Source organism: Sciurus vulgaris, assembly GCF_902686455.1.
Source record: "Sciurus vulgaris genome assembly, chromosome: 1".
Lineage (NCBI taxonomy): Eukaryota > Metazoa > Chordata > Mammalia > Rodentia > Sciuridae > Sciurus > Sciurus vulgaris.
The window spans coordinates 75,734,829-75,754,082 of NC_136461.1; the positions used below are offsets into that span (position 1 = coordinate 75,734,829).

Sequence of the window (19,254 nt, forward strand, 5' to 3'; positions counted from 1 at the left end):
AGAACTTAAAGCTTTTAGCTTTAGAAAATGTATAGTACTAATTTTTCTCCTGACAAAATTTCAAAGAGGGTTTAACAAAGGAGAAGAGAATAAATTAAATTCTGAGGGGGACCCATGCTGAGGCCTCCAGGTTGAGCTCATGGAAGAGCAAACGAGTCCCTCATCCATCAGTGCTTTATCGCAAACATGGCGCCAGAAGCTCAAGGTATCCCAGTCTCCTCCCTTTACCTGAAACCTTTTAAACAGCCTCATCAGCATGGGTCCTGCCAGCATTCCCCAGATCTTGGGACCATTGCTACTCATTTCCAACTTTCTCATCCAGTTCGTTCTTTAGTCTAGATGCAGTTTCATTTCTATTTTGAATCATCTTCAACAATCAGCTAGTGTTCCTCCTTAACAATCTTGCTGCGTCCACTGAGTTTCTACCAAAGCTCCATGATCTCACTGTATTCATCTGATAGGTAGGGCCTTGTGTTTTACATCATCTTCTTAAGTGAGTGGGTGCTCCATCTCTATAACTCAATGAAATGCTACTTGAAGGCAGAGGGCTGCCCTATTCTTCATTAATAGGGACAGCAATTCCTTGTACCTATGAAAACACCTTGGAAGACCATGAAATTGCTTTTCAAATTTCAAACCTCTTAGCTATTCCTTTCTATTTCAATTTCATGATCAGCCTAGATAAACTAGGCAGTCTTTTGATGTTCACATTGTACAGAGATGGGAAGCAAGATTTAGAATTACTTAGTAACAGCCAGTGATACTCTAGCTGAGATTAGAAACTAGGACTATACATTTTACTACCAGCAGTTCCAACTTTTAAACATGGAAACTTCTTTCCAATATATAAATACCCATGAACCCTGAAGACAATTGCAGCTATTGTCTACCTGACCTCTGGTACTTACCTTCTAACTTTGCACATCCCTCTGACACTCAGACACGTCCACTCTGTCTTCTGTGATTCCTGCCCCAGGCCCCAACCTTCCATCCCCATACTCAGTCTCCCAGGTCTAGCTCCTCCTGGCAGACCCTCTCCCATCCCCACTTAGGACCCTCTGTAATGTGAATCTTACCTTCACTCAAAGGAACAGCCCAGTTCTCAACCTCCACCTGCATCTGGACATTCTGAACTATTGAGTTGCATGTCACTGGAAACATGGATTCCTGCACAGGCTCAGAAGGAGCTGTATTGAGCATCAGCATATAGAGAACAATACATTAGAAACTGGGGACATCAAGGAGTTACTATTTTCAAAAACCACAGATAACTAGGAGACAACTTTAACTTAAAATGCTATTAATGATAAACAGTGTTTTGACATTTTCCATCTGCTCTCTGACAACCCCCTTATTACTATTATCACTTCCTCTTCTCTACCTCTGTTGCTATCTAGCTCCTTTGAAGCCTCATTTGACTTGAGTCTTGAAGTAAATGAAAAATGTTCACATAATGAAATGGGGCAAGGGAATTCTAGGGTCTGTATGGGTAAAGGCAGAGAAGCATTGGATGGAAATGTGTTTTAATTTAAGGATTAGAATCTAGAGTCAGAGAGAGTAGGGTTCTGATTTTGACTCTGGTATTATCTAGTTGTGTGATATTAGGCAAGGTGCTAATCTCTCTGAACTCAGGTGTCTATGTATAATATTTACATAATACAATAATTTATTATTTTGCATATTAAATGACAAAACATCAAAAGGACTTGGCACAATACCTAGCATATTTAATACCCCCCAAATGCTGGATGGTAAGTAGATAGATGTGGCTTGTATGTAGGTAAATGACATTAACTAGGGACCCAGAAACTATGTTTGGTGCTTTACATACCCCATCTCACTTTGCATTCCCACAGCAGTGAGGAACTTGAGGCTTAGAGAAGTTAAGTAGCATGCTCAGCATCACACTTGATTAAGTTAGGGTGCTCTTCAGTCAACTGAACCTGTACCTTAACAATGCTTCCATTTGACTTTGCAAAGGCAGCACTGGTTGTGAAGACTTCAAATGTGAACCAAATAAAAAAAAAAAATCTTCATTTCATTCCCCAATTAAAACCCTTTGCGGATTTTTTTTTAAAGCAATTTCTATCTAATCTTCAGATTGTTAAGCGTCTAAACTAAAAGTCTGGGTAAGAAGGACCAGTCAGGAGGCTACTGCCCCAGTTCAAGCAAAAAGTGGTGAAGGCCTGAACCAAAGCAGTGGAAGTGAAGGAAGGAAAAGCAGACAGGATGTGTGACTAAGGAAACAAGAGGGGCCCAAGTCACGGGCCACATTCAGTGGGGGGACACAAGGATGGTGGAACGTGACTTAAGAAAGATACAGAAAAAATGGAGAACCAGTTATTTTCCTAACATCATCTCACCTCGTCCATCTGGAAACTCCTTTAAGTTCCATCTCCTACAAGGAATCTCTGCAAAGTGCTCAGATGGGCCCTTAGAAATAAGCAAAATGGGGGAGATATGTCTGTCTAGTAAATGGGTCTCTTCAAGGAATTCTTGAAGGTTGGTGCTGGAACTCAGTCCTAACCTATTCAGGAAAACTGAAGAATATTTCAGAAGTCAGACCATCTGCCATCCTTACACTTCAAGCATGTGACAGTGCTTTGAATACTGTCAAAGCACATAATGACCAGTGATGTTTCTTAGGCACATAAGACAGACAAAATAATTCTTTACCAGTCTCTATGGTATGGAATAATTGACTGGCTGATTATTATCCAAATCAGGTTTGCCTGATTTCTACTCTTTTCCCATTAGTGCTTCTCTAAGATGTTTATTCTTTCCAATATATCAGATTTAAAATATCAACTCTGGCGCCAAGTATTAAGATATTCACATTAAAATCACTAGCTTAAAGTTTAATTGTATTGATCTGATTTTTAAAGGCAGCACTCAAAAAAAAATATTAGCTATGCTAAGCTGCAATGCAACATTGACTCAAATAGGTATTGAACATAAAACCCACCCAACAATAATGCAACCCATAAATGCACACAGGCAGAAACATGCATGGTCTAGACTGAGTCCCATCCCCTTCCCTCCTGTCGTGGCTTGAATGTGCTCCCTGAAGTTCATGTATTAAAAGCTTAATCCCCCATGCAACAGTGCTGAGAGGCAGGACCTTCAAAGGGTTATCAGGTTATGAGGACTCTGCCCTCAGAAATGGATTAATGTCATTATGGCTGAAGTGGGTTAGTTATTGCAAATGGGTTGCTGATATGTACATACATCTCTCACCTTCTTAGATTCTGCCAGGGGATGACTCAATAAGAAAGCCCCCACCAGATGCTAGCACCTTGATATTGGATTTCCCAGCTTCTAGAACTGTTAGAAATAAATTTCTTTCATATATAAATTACCCAGTCTGTGATATTCTGTTATAGCAGTACAAAACAGACAGACACCTGCTGATTCTGTCTCTTCCACTATCTCTGTAGTCATCTGTTAAAGGACCCTCGAGCAGAATAGGGGAGCAGGATGGGCGCCCCATAAATGAGTAGCTGAACCAGCTAGCAAAGCATCATCAACTCCTGACCAGATTTTCAGAGGGAGATAGAAGCTACAGAAAAAAATATGCAGGTCTGGGAAATAAGCAAAAACAAATATACATATATATGAGTCTGGTTGGTGGCATTAATTTCTTTACATCTCAATTTTGGACAACAAAGAAATTGAGATGATAATCTGATCTTCCCCCATCTCCACCTGCAAAGTGGACAGACTAAAAGTTTGGGAGTCACAAGATCAGGGTTCAAATTGTGGATCCCCCACTTGCAGACGATGGAAGACAGGACAAATCACACTCTGTTTGAGCTCAAACTTCCTCCTGAAATTCAGGAAATTGTTCTCACCTCAACACTGCTATAGCAAGAATTAAATGAGATAATGTGGTGAAAGCATTTAGTACAGAGGATAGTCAATAAATGTTCTTTTTGTTCCTATTTTAAAGGGCTGTTATAGGAATCCAATTATAGCAGAAATAAATATGCTTGAAAAGAACTTCAAAGATCTATGCAAGTATAAAGAATTATTATGGTTATGATTTTTCAACTCAATTTTCTGCTCTTATCCAGACACTGGTATTCTGGAGATATATATATATATATATATATATATATATATATATATATATATATATATAAAACAAGCTGAGAGGAGCACAGTTTAAAAACTGATGCAAACAGTGGAAAACTTATGTGCTCTCATTTGTTTCTGGCATTGTGGTGCTTGGTAAATCAGGGATTAAAACCAACCAACTTCCAAATAACCCTTCTGAAATTGGGAACCAAAGTTAAAAGAGCAAGTTATATGCTTATTTTTTAAACCTTCTCAGTGCTGAAAAGCCAAAGTTTGAATAGTATATGATGATGATGATGATGATAACATGCAATGACATTACTAACCAAATGCTAAATACTACCAGGAAAAAAAAAAAAAAACATTCATAAGACATACCAATGACTGGAAAAGAGCAAGATACCTGAGTTTCTATGGATATTGCTCACAATTTATTCAGCCAATTGATATTTACTATTTCTATCCAAGGACTGCAGCTGAGTGGTTACCCCCAAAAAGTGAATTTCCAAGGACTGCATCCTGAATTCAGTTATAAGGACACCTACCACACCTACCAAAATAGCAATAAGAAGCATAGATTTCAGTTTATTCATCGTGTGAAGATATCAGTCAATTAGGAAGGCTGACATATCAGCAGCTACCAGAAATGGCCTCAATAATGCCAGTGGTAGAATAACCATTCTTACAAAGAAACACACAGAGAGGGGAAACCCCAACTGGACATTAGCCTGGCAGCATAGGGACAGAGAGCAGGATTCGGGATACTCAATTTAAACACTGAAGAGGCATTTCAAGGGTCAAGTTTTGGGACACAATTAATCCATTTTTCATTTTTTATTTAATATTACTTCTCCATATGTTTTTAAACAAAGATTTTCTTTCAGTATTGTCCTCAGAGTGGCTTAGTGACACACAGGCAGCTCCTCCAGGGTTCTATTTGTTCTTATAGAACCCTGGGCTAGCATGTGCCTTGCTTTAAAAAGTTGTTAAAACAGAAAATATTGTAAAATAGTCATTTTAAGCTTACCATCCACACAATTTCTCCTTCCTATCAGCTTGTCAGGACAGGAAGAAATTGCTTCCACCAATTTCTTCTCTTCACCCACAATTTCTGTTTTACTTCACTGAGGGTCCTGAATCCTAAAATCCAAACATATGAAATTGGTCACCTCTTTCAACACCCACATTTCTCAAGTAGGAAATACCTCACATATATTATTGAACCCAACAATTCCTCATCTAAATATTGCAGCTTAGTTGGGTTCCCAACTGTTAACATTACAATCAATAAACAAGAGAAGATTAACTGAAAGGAAAATGAAATAGCACTGGTGAGCTGCTGCTCCCGGACCATGCCTTAGAATTCTCTTCACCATGGGGCTTTTTCATCTTTATGAAATTTGGAAAGGGGGTAAGATACATGCTAATTTTTTCTTAAGTTCACACCATCTGAGAAAACCATCCAAATCATTTTGGTGTGCAGAGATTTTTATTTCTAATCTTTCTGTGCAAAATGCTTTGTTAAATCCTGATGACAACTTTTATGCATAATGCATAAAATAAACTTTGCCAAAATCTGAGACACTTTTAAAAGCATGTAAACCCCCTTTAGAAGCAAAATGACACATTACAGGGTATGTGGTTGCAGTACACTGGGAAAACCACGCTGCCAGGTTGACGGAAAGCATTGTGCTTCATGCCATTAACTCCCAAATACCTAATGTGTGTAGTTACCTCGGTTTACTCGCATTCAAAATTGCATGCTATTTTTTATGAGATTCTTCATATATTGATGCCTGGTTTATGTTCTACATAAATTCAGTTCTGTCTTCAACACTTCTGAGAATCTTCACACTTAAAAAAGACCAGATACGTATTTCGTATAACTGAGAAAATCTTGTCACTGACCAAAATATAATTTAAAAATGTTTTTGTGTTTGTATAAATTGGTATCTGTATACATGTCTATCATTTGATAAATTCTACAGGTAACTCCAGTTCAAATCTTGTGGCTGTTTTTGCTTATTTAAAACCATAAAAATAGACACCAGGAAGGAATAAGACTTAGCATTCAAAAGTAGGGGCTATAAATCCTGCTATGCAAGAGCCCAATAAATAAATAAATAAAAATCAGAATAATAACAATGTATCACTAGCCAGTGTCACTAAAATGATTTGTTTTACTCCTCTAATCTTTACCGTATCTAAGCTGACTATAATAAATGAATAATTGCTCTGAATACTGAGCAGTTAATTGAAAAACTGCACCAAGTATAAAACCAAGAAATCATAACACAAATACAAGGTTTCATCAGTGTTTAGGAACTTGTCTTTGTCAATATTTTTAAGGTTCAGAGTAAATGATGCTGTTTGCTATCATATATCATAGACCATCATGAATTATGTTAGATGTCCCATGAATATTAATGGCCTTACGTTACAGGACATTCCATCAACACACATCCAGGTGTGCAGTTCTGAGGGACTCTGGCTGCTTCATGAAAGGAAATGGTGCAACCTCAGTGAGCTTTACCTTGAAAGCTGGGTTTCTGAGGGCAGGCCCCATCAGAAGGTATGCACCATCTGAAAAAAGGGGGGTCCCCTTGATTGCAGAAGATGTGGCCTGTAGCTCCTGGGTAGGTTGTTTTTCCAAGTTCCCCTCTGGACATTCATTTACCATTGTGTGTACAAGACAATTAGAATCCTGGGGGGGTGGTGGATATTAGAATTCAGAAACAAAAGCTGCATTGTTGACTTCAAACAGTATTTTCCTGGGAGAGCACACACTTGTGTAGCCATCCCATGGTAGACAAAATAATTTCAAAAAATTAGTTGAGTGAAAGCAAGGGCACAAAGACGAGTGGTTAATTATCTGGGCCAGTGAAAAATGTCCTTTCTGGAAAATCTTTGAAAACCTATAGCATCCAAATTTGCATGAAAGTGTATTATATGAATACCTCTTTATTGAAAATAAAGCACTTCAGGCTCAGTTCAATAATAACAGCTTACAGGAGAGTAATTGAAGTTATCCAATTCTCTTCCCATTGAAAATGACCTACAGTATACACACATGGAGATGCAAAAAAAAAAAAAAAAATCTGCAATTTTATTGAGACCGAAGTAAAAAGGAATTGGGGTTAGGCACTGTGTAGGCATTTAAGGCACACCAACAGATGATATGGTCGGGGAAAATTATCCCTTTTTCTTTGCGTTCCTTTTCCAAATTCTCATCTTATTGCACCCCCTGCTGAGCTCCTATTGACTTCAAAGTGAGGTCCATGGGGGTCCAGAGCTAGATGAGAATTTGGCCCTGCATGCATAATTTTTGTTCTCCCTTATTCATAACATACACAATAAGCACTGGATTTGAAAAGACTCTAACAGGGGCTGATAATGGCTCCAGAATGATCACGTATCTTCTTACTACACTAAACGATGTCACCAATTTTGCTGTTGGAATCACTGAAAGCTCTGAGGAAAAGACCTGCCGAGTCTTTATTATTATCTTCATCTATTGTTATTACTCTAACTAATAATAACAATATTGACCTCGCATTCAAATCACAATCTCATTCCTGGGACTTTTATACAATCACAGGCATATCAGAATCTTTCTCACCAGGAGGTCATCCAGAAAATTCTGAAATCTTCTCCCATGAAATCTTACCACCTCAACGTGCAGAAGACCTCATGTGGACCAGCACACCACAGCAGTAGCATAAAATTACTGCAGATAATGATGAAGAAATAATAGGGATGACAACTTACTCTACTCTGTGACTGCAAATGACACAGTAGGGATTAGAAGAAAAAGCTAAGGAGAGAGAATGCTGTGATGAGGCTGAGGGATGAACCAGCAAAATATTTAAACATTGTGAAAAGAAAAGAGGGGATATGGAAGGGACAATTTCAACTAGCAATCTAGTGGAATCTGAACATCTTGGGAAGGAAGAAGAAACCATCTCATGACATTAGTTGATTATTCACAAACAACAGCATTCAGTCACTACATACAAATGAGAAGCAGGTACAGACAAGTCCATCTCCCTGGTGTGCATTTTGGTCCATCATTATTTTATCCTATAAAGTTTTTACCTAGATATGTAATTTATCTAAAATTACCCCCCTTATTTTCAGTGTCCTAACAGATAATTCACCTACTCAAACATTGATAACTTTATCTAACTATCAAAGACAGATAGGACCTTGGAATGACTGAGCACTTCATTTATTTTTGTGATTTTTTGATAGTAATCATTTCAGTATTTCTTGATACCAGGAATCTTTACAAGCAACTTGTATTTCATCCTACTTAAGGTGCATTGGTAACTTAGATGGTAGCAAAAGCACTCTCCTCTATTTATAGATAAGACCTACAACTTACATAAGGTAGTCGACAAAATTAAAAATGATGTCACGAGTCTGTGAAGCACTTTATGGTTTGTTTACACAGCAGTTTCCAACATATTATTTCATTTGATCCTCTCAACAATACTGTAGGTCAGTTCCAGAGAAGAAAATGGAACTCCTAATTACCCAGGAAGCTTCCAACAGACCTCTTTGCCCTAACACACATGACACTTAATTAAGAATTAGACATACTGCTTCTTTTGCCACTGACTTTACTTTCCTGGATATGTTGCAACATCCTCAGAATGTGACCTTTTTCTCAGGTTTTGGCATTGCTATTATCATGCATATATGCAAAAGGAAAAAAAATGACAGTAACTCAGAGACACCATTATAGGTGTTAAGATAGTAGTATACATACCCTGCTTTTACTTCTTTGAAATGCACATTATGTAGACACAACATTATCTGTTATTCTAGTTACAGGGTTCATTAAGGCATGCTTTTGAGAACTGACCAGGGAAAATAAGATTTGCACCATACCCTCCTGTTTTTCTTTACTTAGTTCACTATTTAAAAATAAAGTCTTAGGACTTGTGGAATGAATACTTAATACATAGTAGATAATTGACAAATACTTGTAAAATAAATAGTCAATCGATTCTTATATTGTGTGCAGAAACATCCTCTTAAAATTATTATTTGGTCGTTTGCCTTTCGGAAGTTATTCTTGACTTGAAGCCAATTTTAAATTTTAGGCAATATATATATCTTTTATCTGATTGGCCCCACTACCATAAGCATGTAAAGTTAAACCCAACAAGGATGATTATAACAGAGGGTTTTCCCTACTTGATCAGCTAAAAAAAAAAAAAAATCTGATCTTAAAGAGGGCTTTTCTACTTCCACTCCTGTGGTTAAAGAGCCCACAACAAAATACAACACACAGGCAAAAATCACATGTAAATGGTTGAAGCACATGACGTGCAACTGTCTCACATTCCCACAGCCTTAAGTAGAAGATTATCCTTTTAACGAGGATAATTTTATTTTTCACTAGATTTCTATCAAAGGAAAGATTACACCACAGCAGCTGGAACACTGGAACCTACATAATGTATTGCACATTTTAATCATGTTGGATAAAACACTCTTTCTATGGATATCAATTATACTAATGACTCTTATATAATACTCTCATGTGCCTACGGGATATGTATTGTCACCTCTCTTTTGTCATAAAAATAGTTAGTAGCTCTGGATCCACACTGAAGTAGTTGCTTTCATTTTTATATAATGAATGAATAACACTGTAAAAAAAGACATTTTATCCCATATTAGTTTAACAGAGTGAAGAGATTTCACATATGACAGTGCTAAATATACTCTTAAGCTGCTAATAAAGCCAAAGCCTGCGGGGAAAAATTCTAATGATGAGCAATGCCAGAAGTTTGTATTTCTCAAACTAAAGCAAAAATGTTCCACTTAGGTATAATTTCTAAATATCTTTAAAAGGAACAGGGATTTCTAATAATTTCATTTCCAATAAATCTCCCTAGTCAATTTGGAATCATTTTCTTTGCAATAAATCTCCTCAGTCAGCCTAAATGATGAGCACACTTTTTTCATCTTTTCCCAGAGTGCAATGTTATGGAAGAAACTTCTTTGAATGCATCCTTAAAATTAATCATGACAACAGAAGGTATGATTCATAGCCAAACTACTGCATGCTTCCCTTTTGTCAACGGAATGAGAATTTCTGCTAGAACGGTTGAAGATTATTCACCTAAAAATAAATAAATGAGCACGTGACCAGATCCTTAGGTTGTGCTCTAGAAATGCCACAGCTGAGGGCCCATCACTGTCCCCATTCTTCAGAATACCTGCTAGCAATGCTAGAGTTAAGGCTTTATGAGAATTTCCATTATAAACCTCTCGTTTCCAGGTTTAATAAATCAGTCATAAAAATGTGCTCAGAGCTGAAACTTGGCAAAGCAATTTAAAGGGAAAAAAAAAAAAAACTTCTGCCTGGTCATTTTTAAGTTATACAAGTATGAAAAGATAAAGCTAGGCATCTCAGAAGCATTTCCCCTACAAATGCTTTTGAAAGCCCCTGATTTTAATTATACAGAAAATTGGTCAAGTGATAGGTCCACATATAGTCAGAATATTTGGGATGGTTTGAAGAAAAAGGTAAAAATAATGAAGTTATTTAAATTCCACCTAGAAGCTTTTAGATGTGCATTTTGAATGTCATATTCTTTTCAGTTCACCAGAGTTCTTGAAAAAAAACCACTGGATCATTGTGTGTCTCTATTTTTGTTCACCTAAATATGATATCTACCGGCAAAGATCTTGAAAACTCTCTAATTTAAGTGCTGATGTTTATAAAGAATGTATACATTTAATTATTTATGTAACAAAATGGAATTACCTATATTCATAGAGGCTTCTAGTTTCTTCTACTTATCTTTATAAGAATTGCTTCTATTCTTCCATTGGTTAGTTCATTCAAACAGGTCAATAGGTTCATTTGAACTCTAAGTCTTTGCTTACATATGTAATATTTCTTAGCCTCTCTTAATATGCTCAAATAGATTTTTGCTATTTGATCACATGCTCTATCCAAGTTTAATGGTCATAGAGGCCCTGGTGATTTGTCTGGACAGGCCAAACCCGAATATAAATATAAGGACTAAAAAGCATTTTTAAGGCAAAAGTCTTTGTAACATAAATCTTCTCCTTTCCTCCTAAATGGAGATATTCATTTCTTGGTATTTATGGGTGATTTTTGACTCTTCGAGACATTCTAATGGTTCATGTGTGGTTATTTAAAAATATTTGCTCATGTCTATTATGAAATAGGTATGTAGGAAGAATAACTTAGTTTAGTAAGTGAACCTAGCCATGGACTCAGAATCCTCATACCAACTTAGCTTGGTTTCCTATCATATTTATGAATTCAGTAATAACATCTCTGTTTCTTTGTAAAAAAAAAAAAAAAAAGACATCCCTTAAAAGAAAAATAGTATAGACTAAAAATTAGTCACAAATAGTTATAAAACAATGAAGCAATATAATACAGTGTCTTTACAGTGATTCTGCCTGAGTTCCAAGTTCAGATTCATTCATTTTCTATTTGCATGAGCCTGGGCACACGGTGAAATTACTCTAATGCTCAATATCCTCATCTGAGCAAAGGGATTGAAAATAATAAGGTTGCTTCCTCATAAGGTTTCTGAGAGTGAGTTTTGGCACTCACCAGAGTGTCCACATAAGTGCCTAGGGAATTGCTGATATCATTACAATCATTGTCACCATCATCATCACCAACAACATGAGGAAAATACAGAGGAAAAAACTAGAAATACACTCAGGCATCTCAATACAAGTCCCTTATATGACAAATATTCATTTTATTAATTATTAATTATAGATAAGAAAACTTATTAAAGGAAGCCATGGCTCCTATAGCCTTAACTTTAAAATGATCTCTGACTTTAAAATTTCCTCACCATAAAGATGAAAAACACCCACACACAGTGGCTGTGATTAGAGTTACCTTATTTTGTCTGCATTTTCTAAGCTGAGCCACTAATGCCCACTCCTACTCTCCTTTTCACCTTCTGCCTGATCTAGTTCCTGAACTAGGGAAGACAAAGACACAAAAGACACTAGCAGCCTCATCCCCTCAGTCTTCTGGGGAATGGAACAGGTCATCCATTCACTAATTCATTCAGTCTTGACTTCTTGACTCCTGAATGATGGCCTGAGCCTCCACATGCCTTCTCTACCCAGCACTTAGTATCTCCAAGAATGACTCTGTATATACATTCATAGTTGACCCTGAAACTGTAGCTCCTCTGCTTTCTTACCTCTATTGGCTTAATTCTTAGAACCCAAATTCTACATTACCCTTTCCTCCCTATTCCTTGTCAGTTACCCTTTCCAACAGGGAATATAACATAGCCTCAGTTCAATTACAATGAGAGATATAGAGGGAGCTTCTGCTCCTGCATCTTCATTGTTTGAGCCTCTTCTCAGGTCTAGAGTTTTGTTCCATACTTGGACCTACTTGCTGAGTCTAGCACACAGACTGCTAAATAATAACCACCTGCCTCCACATACTGCATTTCCATTGTTTTGTCTGCAAGCTGTGGACCTCCTATGACTAGTTCCCTTCAGAATTATCAGAACCAAGCCCTTTTAGTCACTTGCCTAGCAACCCTGCAACGTGTCTCTGCAACTTTTTCTACCCATCTCTCTCATGGCCTCAAGTAATTCCCACCTACGATAGCCTAAGATTTTACAACTCCCACTCTCCATGTCAAATATTTTCTACCCCATCCCTTTTTTTCTGTTCCTTTTTTCTTACTTATGTCACTCCTACTCAACTTGCTCAAAACTAAACCTTGAAGCACAACTTTCCCTTCTCAAGTAAAGCCAAGGACTTTGTGCCACCTTACTAGTTAGCAGCAGGAATAGTTCAGCTTGCATTAGACTAGTCTTTAAACATCTTTATCAATGACTTGGATAGAGATTTAGAAATCATACTCATCAGATTGATATATGACACAAAGTTGACAGGAATCACTAATATGCAAGATGATAGAGCCAAGATTATAAAGGACCTGACAGATGAAAATGATAGGTTGAAACTAACAAGCAGATCAAATCACATTTGGAATATTGAGTTTAGTTCTGAGAAAGAACAAATTAAACTGCATCCAAAAATCTCTTAGAATAATAAGAAGACATAAAGATTTCTATATATGAGCAAAGTATGAAATATTTGTGACCATTTTTCCCAGATGAAAATTAGGGAGTCAAACAAACCTCATTCAGAGATCTAAAATATTCTCATCATATTCCCAGAAAGCTTACTCTGGGCCAGTGGATATAAACTATAAGTAGATTTCAAGTCACTAATTTGAAATTGTTTTCAGTAAGAATTTTCTTTTTCTTATTTTCATATGGAAGAAATCAATTTACTTGCCAGAATTTTCTTAAAATAGATAAATAAACACTCTCATGAAATGCTGAGTTTCTAGTTTTCTTACATTATTCTTTGTGCTAGGCCAGTGACACCCATATGTTTTATATTCTGGTCTCTCTCCTGAATGCTAGGATCCAAATTCCAGCTGGTTTTCCAACAGATCCCTCAAAGCACATTCTATATCTGAAAACCCCAATTTGCTCCTATTTTAGATTACCTATCTCATTTCCTGGTCACGAAGGACAGAAACTTGAATTGCCCTGTTTTCCCTATTCTCCTTAATGGTAATGACAATAATAATGGTGATGATGATGGCAACTGCCTTCCATTGAGTTTTTACTACCTGAAGCCATTGTGGTAAATTTTATGTACATTATTTTATATATTCTTTATAGTAACTCTGTAATGTATACATTATTGTTCCCATTTTATGGAAAAAGCTAAGACCTGGAAGGGTAAGCAGCAGTGCCTGGATTTGTATTCAAGGCCATCTGACTATAAAACTGATGTGTCTGTCCCCTATCACACAGCCTTTCCAATTAGTCACCTGTTCTACCTCAGAAAGGGCTCCCTGCAGGCATTCTCCCTTGGGCTCTGGATACTTACATGGTTGATTTCTTTTCCATTCTTCGTGTTGCAGCTTAGGTATCCTAAATTAAGAGAACCTTTTCCTCTCATGCTCTACCATGATCACTTCCCATTGTGCTTATTATTATCAGTTACTTTTTATATATTTCTTTACTTGTTTAATTTTTTTAAATAAATGGAAGCTTCCAATTCTTCCCTTACTTTCCAACACAGAGTGCTGACACCTTATTGCATTCAGCTGACTTTGGTTGATTGGTTGGCTGACTGGATATATTTTACTCTGTCCCCCATGTGTGGGCTTTCCACAGTGCAAGCTCTTATCTCCCCTGGAAAATGCTAATAACCAGTCATTTTTGTCTCCATCTCTTCTAACTGAATCCAAGCACAGAAAGAATCATGTCCCCTCCTCAAAACTCTTTTTAACAGCTCCTCTGACTAGAAAAAAATCAAAACTTCTTAGCATGGAATTGAAAATTTGATATTAACACCACAACCTTCTGTGTGTCAGCTATACCTCATTACCACTGTTGTATGAACCAGCTGTATCATTTCATGTCCTTGCATCTCTTTAATGTTGCTTAGTTCCAGAAACTCTTTTCTCCCTTTCTTGAAAAATTATTAGTAATCCTTTAGGAATTACCTCTTCTGCAAAGATTTTCTTGGCTTTCTCCTCCAGAGAAAAGTTAAACATTCATCTACCACCATGTTTCCATTGAATTTTGCCCATTATTTTCTGTCATACTTATGACATTGTATTACAATTAATTATGCACTTTTCTTATCTTCTCAACAAGATTTAAAATGACAGAGGTGGCATAAAATAGTTGCTTAATAAATGACTAAATCTTGAATAAAGGAAAAGTTAAGCTTAATGATTCTAATATCTTTTTATATTTCACATTTCATATAACTTTAATGATTCTGTTATTTTCAAAATGAAAACTAGTTTTGATATCCCATGGCAAATTCTCTTAATTTTGATCCATACCTACTCATTAAAAGCTATATTAACTTTAAAGAAAATATCTTTAGTGCCAAAAGCAGGAAAGAACTATATAAAGATATCCTTGAGTTCTTAAATGTTGACTCCTATTCAACAATTACATTTTACTATTTAAACTGAAATCATCTCATACATTTCTAGTAGAAATTTAAATTAATCTATTTGGTAGAGGGAAAACTGGCAATATGTTTCAAGAGTTCTATAAATGTTTGTGACCCAGCATTTGAATTCTAGAAAATAATGTATCAGGAAGATAAAGATGCAAAACACAGTGTATCATTAATATATTATCGTATAATATAGCATATTGCTTTATGTACTACAATAGCCAAATACAAAAGAAAACAAAAGTTCAATAACATGAAAATTATGAGTAAATGAGGGTATCTTACAGAATTAGAAAACATTCTCTGAATTATCAAAAACATGAAAAACTAGGCATAGCAATGTGAACAAAAGTAGCAAAAACATACATAGACATATACATGGATTTATGTAAGAGATAACAAACATTATAGCAGTATAATCTCTGGGTGATGAGATTATGTTCAATTGTGTTTTTCTTCCTTATATTTTCTATATTTTTCAAGATGACAAAAGTGAATACACATTCCTTACTCATCAGATTTTCAAAAATTATTGAAAAACACTTGTAACCACATGATGCTTTGCATCATCTAGAATCTCCCTGAACTGAAGCCTCATAGGATTGTTAGCAAACCATAAATTTTGTTTCAAGCAAATGCATTCTTCACACAAAGCACCTTCTATACAGCATAAATTATAAAATATGTCATAAAAAATTAACAAGTTTTTCACCAAAAATCTCATTAAAAATGGTGTAAATAAGGGGGGTAAATCTAAAACACAAAAGGCACACAAAACTTTTGAATAAAGTCAATATATGAAAGTGACGAATGGTTAGCATAATGTGTGAAGGAGAGAGGGATATGTGTGAGAGAGTTGCCCTAATATATCATATGTACATATTCATATCTAAGTATAAAATGCAAAGTATATCCCATCTGTTTTCACCATCTTTGCATCCTCTTCAGTTCCTCAAACAGCTGGTTGTGCAGCAGTGTGCTTTCTTGGCAATACCTTCATTAGAGGAGGAGGATGGTTCCCATTATTGTCTTATGATGGACCAGAGATGGCCAGTGGGATCAATCCAAGATGTCAGCCTCTGCCACAATTTAGACACAAATTTTCTGGCAAAATGAGTGGTCCTGGATTGTTAATTCAGTCTTTTATTGTTCTTGCCAGGCATATTTTTTCTATCGTTAGTTAAAAATGTTGAAGTGTTAGGACACTTGCAACAAATTCCTGCCTCAAATTAGGTGGTAGTAAGCAAGAGACTAGTGCAGATTGATAACAAGGTAGTTATAACATCATATATGTCATATGGGCAGTATTAAAGAAAAATTATTCATAGAACTTGTTAAAGATGATAAGGCAGACTTTATTCAAGGTATAGGGGTGGAACTATCTTGTTATAAGAACAACTGCAATGGGATTTTTCAGGAAAGAAGACATTAACCTCAACTACAAATACTGCAGGGCAAGTGGAATTTATAACCAAGAAGCAGGATGAAGATAAGTGGATGGAAAATTACTAAGAAGAAAAATTATGGGTTAGGGAGGATCTGGTTAAACCAACCTATCAGGACCCTTGCTGAAGGCAGGCCAGCATGATCAGACATTACCTGGGCAATGGTGAAGGATGGAAAGTGCATTTAAATATGGAGGATGATCCAATATCAAGGGCAGATGGCTTTCAGTTAAACAGACTTAGAAGGATTCTTACTGAAATTGGACAATATAAAGACAAATGCATAAGCCCAAGTTAGGCCTAGCTGAAAAAGAGCTCAGAGGAATCTGAGTAGAGTTTGGTCAATGAGGATCTTTGTCAGTAGTTAGGTGCAATTTGGTTATCATCATCCAAAACACTTGCAAGATTGAACTAACAGCAAATTAGATTTTTTTCCATTTCATTCATATAAATACAGTATTCTTTCTGATTCAATTCTGATGGATGCTGACTTCAATTGTTTATGGGTCAGTAGACTATTTCTTCCAAAAGCACTATTCAAAGATAATGTGCTATAATGTAAAAAACATTGCAGGAATAACAAAAGCTGAATTTGGGGGCTTCTTCTGCTTCTAATCAATTATGTGATCTGGGACATGATAGGAAGCCCAATTTCCTCCAAATTTAATATACATAGAAGCTAAAGAAGGAGTGGATATCTAGACTTCTACTCCAGGGGTTGCTGCAAGCACATGTATACGCACACAGACACGTACACACAGACACATACATATCTTCTCCAACCATGGGAAATTTAGCAACGTCTGGAGATAACTTGAGATTGTTATAACTGAGGGGAAGGAATTGTTGGCATATAATGTAGAAGCTTGGGATGACGCTATACATTCTACAACACATAGGTCAGTCTCTCACAAAAAAAATTTATCTGGTCCAAAATGTCAACAGTAAAGCTTTGAGAAACCCTGCTCTAATTGTATCACATTATTGGAGAGAATTTTCCAAAAACTAATATATCATAATTTTAAACATTTTTATACCATTGAAATTTGAATTCTAAACTTTATTCAGGTGATGGTTGGTAAAATTCATCTTTTTGTCTTCTAAAATATGGAAAACAAAAAAGTCTAGAATATCAACACTTATTTTAGCTGTCATGTTACTTATTTTAATATGGGATTATTTATATAAAATTAATCTTCTACACCTCAAACACAAGGCACATTTTCTCTTATAATAGTAAAGGCAGTTTTAAAATCTGTTTTCAGGTCCCCAAATGTGATAGTGTCTGCTGCATGACTTTGAAATCAATATGGGCTTATCCATAGGTCAGAGTGTATTTAAATACTTGGTCATTTACTTGGTTATTTCTCTAACCCTGAGCTTGGTTATTTTTCCTAATACTAAGCTTGTCAATGGCCAAGTGTATTATTGCAGTAATACCATGATTATATGACAATATATTCATGTTTTGGGATTTCTTTTCTAAAAAGTAAAGAGGAGATCCTACTATAAATGATCACTAACTAAATGCAAAAATTAGGGAAAATACACAGTTAAAAGTCCATTTTTTCAAAAACTACTTTAAAAGCTTGAGTCTTATGAGATTAAAGAAAGCCATGTATGAAAGATTACATTTGCTCATTTGTTTCCCTTTCTTTTAATGTTAGTTATACTAACCTATACTGTAGGTAGAGGATATTTTTTTTAAAGAAATGGAGAGAAAAATTTGCTTTATCATTTTTCTTTAAAACTGCAGCAATTTTGAATTCTTGTCACCATAGATCCTCAAGAAGGACAGTTCCAACACATAAGTTTCTTCCACTATCTTGACGATTCCAGTTGCGATCCCGTCAGCTTTAAAGATCTTGATCTCCACTGACCTCTGGCATTGCCACACACTATTGATATGGTGACTAGAGTGAAATGTACCTCAACTTGGAAATTCCAAAATAGAATTGCAAATACACACTTCAATGAGACTCTCAGCTAAAGCGGTCTATTAAAAGTCCTTCAATAAACACAACATGATTGTTTTCTCATTGATTGATTTAGACCTCAGTGAGTCCTTGAGTAAGAAGACCATAAAGTTATAGAACCAAATGAACTTATATATCATAGGAACCAGAGGATTGTTAGATAGATGCAGATAGACTTGACCAACCTACAACTTCTTTTTATGTCACAGGCTTTCCTTTGAATCTCTACATAGATACTTCCATTTCTTTCACTTACAGTTGAATTGCAATTTTAGTAAGCTCTAAAAGCCTTGTGCTAACAGTCAATCAACTCTTAAAGTGCCTCCTCATTCTTGTCAAATCAGCTTTAATGTTTCTTGGCAGAAAATCCAATTGTTTCCCTAATGGTGGACTTTAAAGAAACCCCAAGTTAATGTTGAGAAGGATTCTCCATTTTATGAAAAAAAAAACTTGTACGAAGTCTCCAATTTGATTTGAGTTTTTAACCTTTAGAATTTTGACAATATAAGTTCTGCTATGTCAGTCTGATGTTGTAGAGAGAGAACTGGACTTGGGAATCAAAAATCTCACTTAGAGCCAGGTTTGGTGGCACATGCCTATAATTCCAGAGACTTGGAAGGCTAAGGCAGGAGTATTGCAAGTTCAAAGCCAACTTCAGCAAAAGCGAGTCTCTAAGCAACTCAGTGAGACCCTGTCTCTAATTAAAATACAA

General features: G+C 36.0%; 1 protein-coding gene across 15 annotated transcripts in view; it reads right to left on the reverse strand.

Moving 5' to 3' along the window:
• The window catches only part of LOC306668201 (uncharacterized protein), a 528,324-nt gene that overhangs the window by 134,510 nt on the left and 374,560 nt on the right, over window positions 1–19,254 (reverse strand). For 9 of the 15 annotated variants that reach the window (XR_013765764.1, XR_013765765.1, XR_013765767.1 and 6 more), the window contains one exon: window positions 5,105–5,217. The exons of 5 other annotated variants lie outside the window; for them this stretch is intronic. The gene's annotated coding sequence lies outside the window, so the exon portion shown is untranslated. Of the gene's footprint in view, window positions 1–5,104; window positions 5,218–5,811; window positions 5,885–19,254 lie in introns of those variants that run through there. One more of the 15 variants, XR_013765770.1, reaches the window with a different exon arrangement.